This window comes from Panicum virgatum, chromosome 1N (assembly GCF_016808335.1).
Source record: "Panicum virgatum strain AP13 chromosome 1N, P.virgatum_v5, whole genome shotgun sequence".
Classification (NCBI taxonomy): Eukaryota; Viridiplantae; Streptophyta; class Magnoliopsida; order Poales; family Poaceae; genus Panicum; species Panicum virgatum.
Genome location: NC_053145.1, coordinates 30,332,382 through 30,341,399, shown reverse-complemented (window position 1 = coordinate 30,341,399; position 9,018 = coordinate 30,332,382). Strand labels below are relative to the sequence as shown.

General features: G+C 45.5%; 1 non-coding gene across 1 annotated transcript; it reads right to left on the bottom strand.

Moving 5' to 3' along the window:
• Positions 1-526: 526 nt before the first annotated feature.
• On the bottom strand, positions 527-635 carry LOC120657788. Its single transcript, XR_005668325.1, has one exon. It is a non-coding gene; the product is annotated as a small nucleolar RNA R71 (small nucleolar RNA).
• Between the last annotated feature and the right edge of the window lie 8,383 nt (positions 636-9,018).

Below are 9,018 nucleotides of genomic sequence, written 5' to 3'. Positions count from 1 at the left end.
TTGATTTGAAAGAAGACAGGGGTAGTGTATGACCGGTTTCTCCCTGCCGGAAAACTACACAGACAATCCAGAGAGGCTCGTGAGAAGGGCACGACCTCGCATCGTTCCTCCTCTCGCTATCCTCCCGGCACAGTAACCCATTTTGGAAGCACCACTTGTTCTTGAATGACTGAAAAGACTCTCCGCGAGTTCTCCGTCCCCTCCACCGACAATGTGGCCACTGGCCCCAACATCAATGTCGGGGATGTGAACTTCGAGCTCAAATCAAGCCTCATCAACATGGTGCAGGCTAGCCCATTATGTGGCAAGCCAAATGAGGACGCAAATGCACATTTGTAGAATTTTCTAGAGCTCTGCGACACCGTTGTCATATGGGGTGTCGCCGCCGACGTTGTCAAGCTTCGTCTGTTTCCCTTTTCCCTCTTGGGGAAGGCGAAACAGTGGTTTTATAAAGAAAAGGACATCGACACCTGGGCCAAATGCTCCAAGGTGTTCCTCGCAAAATTCTTCCCACTGGGCAAAACAAATGCCCTGCGCGGGAGAATTTCAAGTTTCCAGCAGACAGGGATGGAATCCATCCCAGAAGCTTGGGAGAGGCTGCAGGAATACATCCTGGCCTGTCCTCATCGTGGCATGGATGAGTGGCTCGTCCTACAAAGCTTCTACAACAGGCTCACAACGACATCTCGAGCCAACATTGATGCTGCTGCTGGAGGAGCCTTCCTCGACCTGACTATCGCCAAAGCAAAAGAATTGGTCGAGAAGTTGGTCTCCAATTAGGGGTGGAGCGATGAACGACTCCAACCCCGTACAAAAGGCATGCATACCGTCAAAGAGATGGGTATGATTGCCGCGAAGCTGGACCTCCTAATCAAGAAGATGGAGGAAGGGAGCAAACAATCGATCCATGCTCCCGTTTACGCCATGGGTTCGCACTTCACGTGCGAAGTCTGTGGTTATGAAGGACACTTGGGGAACGACTGCCCCGAAACCCGTGAAGACTGCGCCTACCTCAACAACAACAACGGGTACCGTCCACAATAAGGAGGTCAGGGGTGGAACCAGCCACGTCCACCTTTTTAGGGAGGTAATAACTACAATCCTTCTTATAATTCGAATTTCAATTCAAACCAACCTCCATTGAGAGAACTTGTTCTTGGCCAAGTTAAAATCAACAAAAATATAAATAAAAAGCTTTTGGCCAATGACAAATCCCTGGAAAATTTAAATGTTAAGCTTGAAGCTTTGTCTTCTACTCTTAAAAACCAGTTATGTTTCAACAAAATGATCGAAACCCAGCTTGCACAAATTGCTGCTTCGTTACCTGCTGTTGAGAGCAGGAAGATCCCGAGGCAACCCGAGTCTCCCGTTGAAAATGTCAGCATGGTGTCTACCGGACGGGGTAACTAGTCCCGGAGGCCACGATGCAATAACTATGCAGGTAGGTACTATCCCCCCAAGGAACGACATTTGGGATGGCATGGTGGCAGCGGTGCAAGAGGATCCAGGGGTCCCCATGGTCAGCTGCTCGATCTACGTCAAACACTTTGAGCGAAGCCTATGCGATCTAGGGGCAAGCGTGAATATAATGCCCAAGCTAATATATGAAGCAATTGAATATCCTGCTCTTTCCCCAATAACTATGCTCGTACAGCTTGCAGATTCAACCATTCGGTATCCCGAAGGGATAGCCGAACACATTTTCGTACGAGTACGAGACTCTTTCGTCCTTGCTGACTTTGTGGTATTTGATATGGAGGGCGACCTCGGAGTCGACCTTGTACTTGGGCAACCTTTTCTAAGGTCTGCCAAGGCAAGGATCGATGTCAGAAAGGGAGAAATCCATTTCCGTGTCGGAAGGGAGGATATGTTTTTTAGGTTCAAGAAGAAGGAAGAGCAGCGCTTCATGATCCAACAAGACAATGAAGGGCAAGTACTCTAGGGTGCACCAGAACTCCAGCCAGAACAACGACCCTCCGCACCTAAAAGAAAGAAGAAGGAAAAGAAGGTGTGGCGGAAGGTCGAGAGTTCGGCCTCGTCCAGTTCTCCAGGACGAGCCGACGAATGGTAAGAACGATGGAGAAAAGTCGTGCACGTCGGACTTTAAACGACGCACCCTTGCCAAAGGTAAATTGGTATTTATCTCATGTTTGTTTCATCCGCTTTTCAACATTTTCTTTGCACCTTATTTGTTTTCCTCCACTGCATGTTTGAAATTTTCAAAATTGTTTTCTGCATGCTGGAATTTTTTCTTGCATCTTTCCCTTTTTACAAAAAGACCAAAAATATTTTGATTTTTAAAATCCTTTGGGAAAAATATTTTGGACATCTTTTCGAGCAAACTTTTGGCGTGCACCATATTTCCAAAGTTCATAACCGTTGAGGAAGCATCTGGCCAAAGGGAGCACCAGGGGGCCCACCCTGGGGCCGGTCGACCCCACAGGTCGACCGACCCAGGACCAATGGCTCCTGGGCCCCATCTTCTCCAACGGCTACCTGACCATTGTGCCTGGCTCTTCCTCGGGTGCACTTGCCAAAATTTCTTTAAATAGAGGCCGAGAGAGGGGTGATGAGCTCTCATGCTCACTCTCTCTACTCTCACTCCCTCTCACACATTCTTGCTCGGGTTTCCTTTGGATTTTGACTCAAGTTTGATTGCAAGAACACTCTCTCTCTCATTTCTTTGCTACAAGATTGATCACATATTTGGAGGAACAACTTTCGGTTAAGAGTTTCATTTTCATTTCACTAACATAACCCGAATCGAGTTGTTCTCGTTCGTTTTTGTTTGTTCTTGTTGCAAGCATGAGAGGTGCAGGGCGGAAAATTTTCGGAGCTCTCAAGAGGATGATGAGGTTGGGCTCGTCCCATTTGCAGGGCGAGTCGAGCTCTCATCATCCCCCCGAACCTGCACCAACACCGACTACAATGGATTATGAGCAAGACGAACAAGAAGAACAGTTCGAGGAGCAAGCTGTAGAACCGCAAGCCGAGGACATGGAGATAGATGAAGATGATGCACCATACCTCAACTTGCAAGATGACCGCAAGCGTCAAGCCTACGCCATGATCAAGAATCGAAGCTTTGGTCATACCAGAGCCTTCGATCCGGACCTTCTCGAAAAAACAGGTATGGACGTTGACTTCGCTCGTGTTTGGCATGCGGTTGGATGGGATGGTTTTGTGCCCATTGAGGAGAATGGTTCTCGTCTCCTCACCATCCAGTTTCTTTGCACTCTTCGGGAGGTGGACAATGGTGTTTCTTTCCAACTTTTTGGAGTTGAGCGCTATTTTAATTGGAGAAATTTCAGTCACCTTCTTCGGTTGCATCGCATCAAACATGGGAATCTTAGATGGGAACCCCGTTCCTTTCATTGAGGAGCCCCGTGTTATGATCGGTGAGGCGTACTTGGTTCAAAGCCACACGCTCAAGAAAGGCCCGAATGACTCCTTGATTTTCTTTTCACTTAGTTATGCAAATGAAATCCCGTTGCCAAATGCAGGGTATCATTTGTATAACAGTCGTTCGCTAACCATCCCTCTTGTTCCACAAGAGGATAGCCGCCGGCATAGTGTTTCTAGTCTTCCTGGCAGGCTTACAAGAAGCAGGGCCAGAAGGGAGGAGTTCATGCAGCAGCAACCTCAGCCTCAACCACAGCAATATGAGGCTGGAGGTTTGTCATGGCAGAGTGCCAGCTCCACTGAGTGGGCACGGTAAGCCTCAGGGCACTGGTCCACCAGTTCCAGCTCCAGCGGACCCCCGCGACGTACAGCTTCATCCAGAGGTTTTGCCACTCTAACTCGGCAGATGGGCAAGCTGAACATGCGCACCACCAACATCGAGAGTCGCTGGGCCAACACATCGAGTCAACACAGAACTGGCAGCAATATACTAGCGAGGGGATCCGAAACCTGGAGCAGCAACAGCAGCAATCCCAGGAGGAGTGGAGGGCCTACTACTGTTGGGCTGGGTTTAATCCCAACCAGCAGCAGTGAGCCTGAAGCTTAGCCTGGGGGAGGACCCCCATGAGAGGTGCCTTGTATCAAACTCTATCTTTACTGCTTTCAAAACCTTGCATGAAACCAAACAAAAATTTGCAAAATTATGAAATTCCATAAAAATTTGCATAACTAAAATCAAATAAAAATTGGCAAAACCCATAGAAACCCAAAAATATTTACTTGCTTTCCAATATGTGTAGTAAGCATGTGTAGTTTTTCCTTATTGAGATGATGAATAGTTGCTCTGTTAGTTCCTTTCTTATGTCTAGTTACAACCTTGTGCGCTGCCTAAGTTTTGAGTTTGGTGGCTAAATTGTTCAAACCTTAAGCTTGAAACTTGTGGGTAGCGAAAAGCAGAATTCGAATCTAGGTTGTTGTGGGTTATGATATGGCTGAAAAGAGTTGCTATGATCTTCTCCTACGTGATGCTTGACATCTGGAGTACTTCTTTTCAAAAATACAAAAATAAAATAAAGTTCCTCGGTGATATGCAATTCCTATCCAGAGCCATATGAGTTACAAGTTTGAAAAGCCTTTTCTACATATGCAACTTGTCTTTTCATTGAGCTTTGTCAAATTTTTATGACCCTTTGAGAGAATCACTTCATATGCCCATGATCAAGATCACGTACACGTCCACTCACATGCTATACTTCTACACCTAGAAGATAGCAAGTACATCCCCTATCCATCCATAAATAAAACTCCAAGATGTGCCATGTTTATCTCTCTCCAAAGTTATCATCATAATGTATGGGGCTATACAAAAAGAAATAAAAGATGCATACCCAAAGAAGGTATGCCACATACCCACAAGGCATGTCAAAAAAAAAGAGAAAATATGCATACCCAAAGAAGGTATGCCACATACCCACAAGGTGTGTCAAAAAAAAGAGAAAAAAATATAGCCCATACCAAAAACATTACAAGGGAAAGAGAATTCATATAAAGGAGTTCTCATCCATCATCCACCAAAAATATCCACACATTTGCACATCTTGATCAAGGCTTATGACTTGTTTCTCCTTTGGATTCGGTCTTTGACTTAGCGAAATATGAGAAGCAAGTTTGCCATTATGTCCTCCATACCTACAGATCCACCAAAAAGAAACCATTAGAAGTAGGATGGAAAAAGAAAGGCGCATAAAAAGGCCTTGGTGAGGAATGAAACACATTGAGTGATCCAAGAGATCACCCGAGGAACTACAATATTTCTTTTCAAAAACTTTATAAAACCTCCAGATTGACGGCTGAACAAAGGAGTGGTAAGTGGTACTCTACAAGCCGTTCTGACCCTCAACCGCAAAAGATGAGGATGATGCTATGAGCCCCCACAGGAGTAAGGTAAAAGGTGCGAACAAGGCCAACTTATTCAGAATAAAGGTAAGAACACTCGGTTGTGCCTTAGGCATAAGTCAGGAATGCAATATTGTAGCAACTCCTGATCAACAACCTAAGTCTAAAACTTTGCTCGGGATGAGCAAAGGGCTAGCTTGGGGGAGTTGTTGATGGTGCTTAAGTGCCATTTTCACCCGTCAACTATACTCAATAATAAAGGAAAACCACATGCCTTACTCACATATTTGTATCACTAACCTCGCTCCACAGTTGTTTTTGAGTTTTGTACATTTCAGATGAGCAGGAGCGGAATAAGACGAAAACACGCAGCAGACGCCATACAACTACGCAGAATATCGCATCCGGCGTCACACCCTTACAATGAGGGGCCACATGTAAGAGGAAACGGGGCCTCCACGCAAGATGCACGAGAAGATAAGGATAAGATCCAACGAATCAACCACTCAGCAAAGGATCAGGCCAAGGGGCTGCCAGGTGGGGTCGGCCGACCCCCTGGGTCGGCCGAACCTGGCTTGGTTCCCGTCCAGGTGCACTTCGAGGAGGAGTAGCTGCCAAGGCACCTGATCACCTTCCATATGTACGTTGGCGGGAAACCGACCTCTAGAGCTATAAATAGGGCCTCTCCCCACCCCCGTCAACACACACACACACACACACACACACACACACACACACACACACACACACACACACACACACACACACACACACACACACACACACACACACACACACACACACACACACACACACACACACACCCTTCATTCCATTCTCTCCAAGAAGGCTCTCCTCTCTCTTGCTCTCTTAGCTAGGTAGTGGAGCTAGGCTAGTTCTCTTTAGCGAGCAAGTCGTCCTCGGGGTCGTTGAGCAATCCTCGGCTCCTGGTATGACTTTGTATCCGACTTGTTAGACTTCTATTCATAATATAGAGTTCTGTCATGGTTGCTTTACTATCTTGATAGTTTATCAATCCATGCTTAGATCGTTCATAAGTTATGCTACGGTCTTGGTTAGGCCAGATGATCCGGGTATGGATAGAGGTTCGTTGTGCTTTCGGGCTTGCTCTAGTGTTTTACTCGTTCATCCGAAGGGTGGGAGACCTGGGGGCACTAGAGTAGTGACTTCATACACGAGCGTGGTGCTCGAGTATGCGGGATCCTTCGGATATGACCGTGCTCCACGGTGTGACTGGGGTAGACAGCAGGTGGTGACAGCCCTGTCCGTCCGGCGTAACAGCGGTGTTGCGTTTAGCGTACTCCCCGACGTTCGGGTTCGGTGTAGGAGTTCATGCAAAGAGGTAACGGGACTGGATGTACTCAGGTGCGGGACCTTCTCCCCGCTATCCCATTTTTCTGGCACCTGCAGTCCTAACCATGATCTAACATGACCCCAGCTTTGGATAGAAGCACTAGGACACCTAACCTAGCCTAAGCTCCAGCTGACTTGATGTAGGATAGAGTAGTTCTTTGTTTTATAGTTTCTCTCCTTTATTCCTTCCTCTTGGAGTGTGGATGTGTGCTGTGTCACATTACCCTTGCTTATTCTTTATCTGTACTTACCCCTGTTAGAGTTTTGCCTATTGCTTGAGGCACAATGTCATGGTTAATGTTGAGTACAATACCTTTGCCGCTACCGTCCTTTGGGACACAAATAAATGACGATACCCTTACTCTCTGGGTGAAATACTACAACGATATAACCGTGCGCTTGCGGATCCATCTGTAATCATATTGATTATACCACGAGAGTGGCACCCCTTGGGTGCAGTTACTAGGATGGGTTCGGCGCCCTCATTTCTAGTGATTGCACTAAGGACTGCCAATAGGCATTTCTGGCACTGTTGCTAAGGATTAACCATTCCTAGTGATTGCGCTAAGAAATGTCAACAATGGTACCGAGAACTCATGACCAATTCCTTCCTCATCAAGATACTCTTCTATGTTGGTGTTCTTGAACTCGGTGCCATTGTCACTTTTTACTTTCTTGAGCTTGGTTTCAAACTCATTTTGGAGTCTTTTTGCAAATTTCTTGAAAGTTTCTTGTACTACACTTTTGTCATGCAAAAAGAATACCCAAGTGAAATGATAATAATCATCAACAATGACAAAACCATATTTGTTACCACCAAGGCTAATGAACGCCACCGGCCCAAAGAGATCCATGTGGAGAAGCTCGAATGGCTTGATGGTGGTGATGATGCTCTTTGATGGATGAGGAACACCAACTTGTTTTCCCGCTTGGCATGCACTACACACATGATCTTTCTCAAAGGAAACATTTGTTAGTCCTAGGATGTGATCCCCCTGTAGAAGCTTGTTGAGATTTCTCATCCCAACGTGAGCTAGTCGGCGATGCCATAACCAACCCAAACTAGACTTTGCCACCAAACATGTGTCAAGTTGAGCTTTCTCTTGTGAAAAATCCACAAGATATAGCTTTCCCTTGAGCACACCCTTGAAAGCAACGGAGTCATCGCTTCCTCTAATGACGAACACACCCTCATTAGTAAAAAGACAATTGAAGCCCGAGTCACAAAGTTGTGAAATGGACAACAAATTGTACCCAAGTGTATCAACTAAAAGAACCTTTGAGAGATTAAATTGTGAGTTCAAAGTAATATTACCGGTTCCAAGCACTTTTCCTCTTTCATTACCAGCAAATTTGATATAGTGATCACCACTTGACTTTGTCAAAGAATCAAACATACTCCGTTCTCCGGTCATATGATTCGTACATCCACTATCGATCACCCAAGTTGATCCACCAGAGGAGTATCCATACAAAACAAGGTTACTCTTTTCTTTTAGGTACCCAATAATACTTGGGTCCTAGAACGTTAGTCACAAGCACCCTGGGCACCCACACACAACTTTTTACTTTAGTGCGAAACGTGCGGGGACCAACAAATTTAGCAACCACTTTACCACGATGGTTCCTAGTTAACACAAAATTCGCATGAAAGGATACATGTGAAGATGATTCTTGTGTTTGTGATTTGCTTGAGGTCTCGAACTTGTCTTGCTTTGATGAGGATGCAACAATCTTGGCACCTTCATCACATGTAGTTCCTCTCTTAATGAACTTAACATGACTTGATGCTTGATTCTTCTTTTCTTCCTTGCGGATGGGAGTAGTCATGTTCACAAGATCCCCATTTGCTCCCAATGCGGCAGTCTTGTTGTTCTTGACAAATGGAATGGATTGTGGAATGCCTTGCTCATCTTTACCAAGGCCTTTGCCTTTCTTAAATCCAAACTTGCTCATGTACTTTGAGCCGAATCCCTTGGTATACTTCTCAAACTCACCTACCCTTGAGTCGGGATTTGCTTTGGATGATTGCTCACTTAGATCTTGTAACAATTATGTGAGCCTACTAATTTCCTTCTTTATGACATTCATCTCAACATGGTTAGTAGCACAAGTTTGAATATCAATATTATAACAACATGCACAACCATTACTTGTTGATGGAATGGATGAACTAGATTTCTCACTAGCTTTTGACTAGCTCTCAAGAGTAGTGTTGTGCTCAACCTCAAGTGCCTTGTGAATGGCTTGTAAGCTTGTAAAACGTTCTTGAAGTTTTACATTTTCACTTCTCAAGTTAGCATTTGTGTCCTCTACCAAGGAGTATTTCTTGGTTAAGTCATTCAC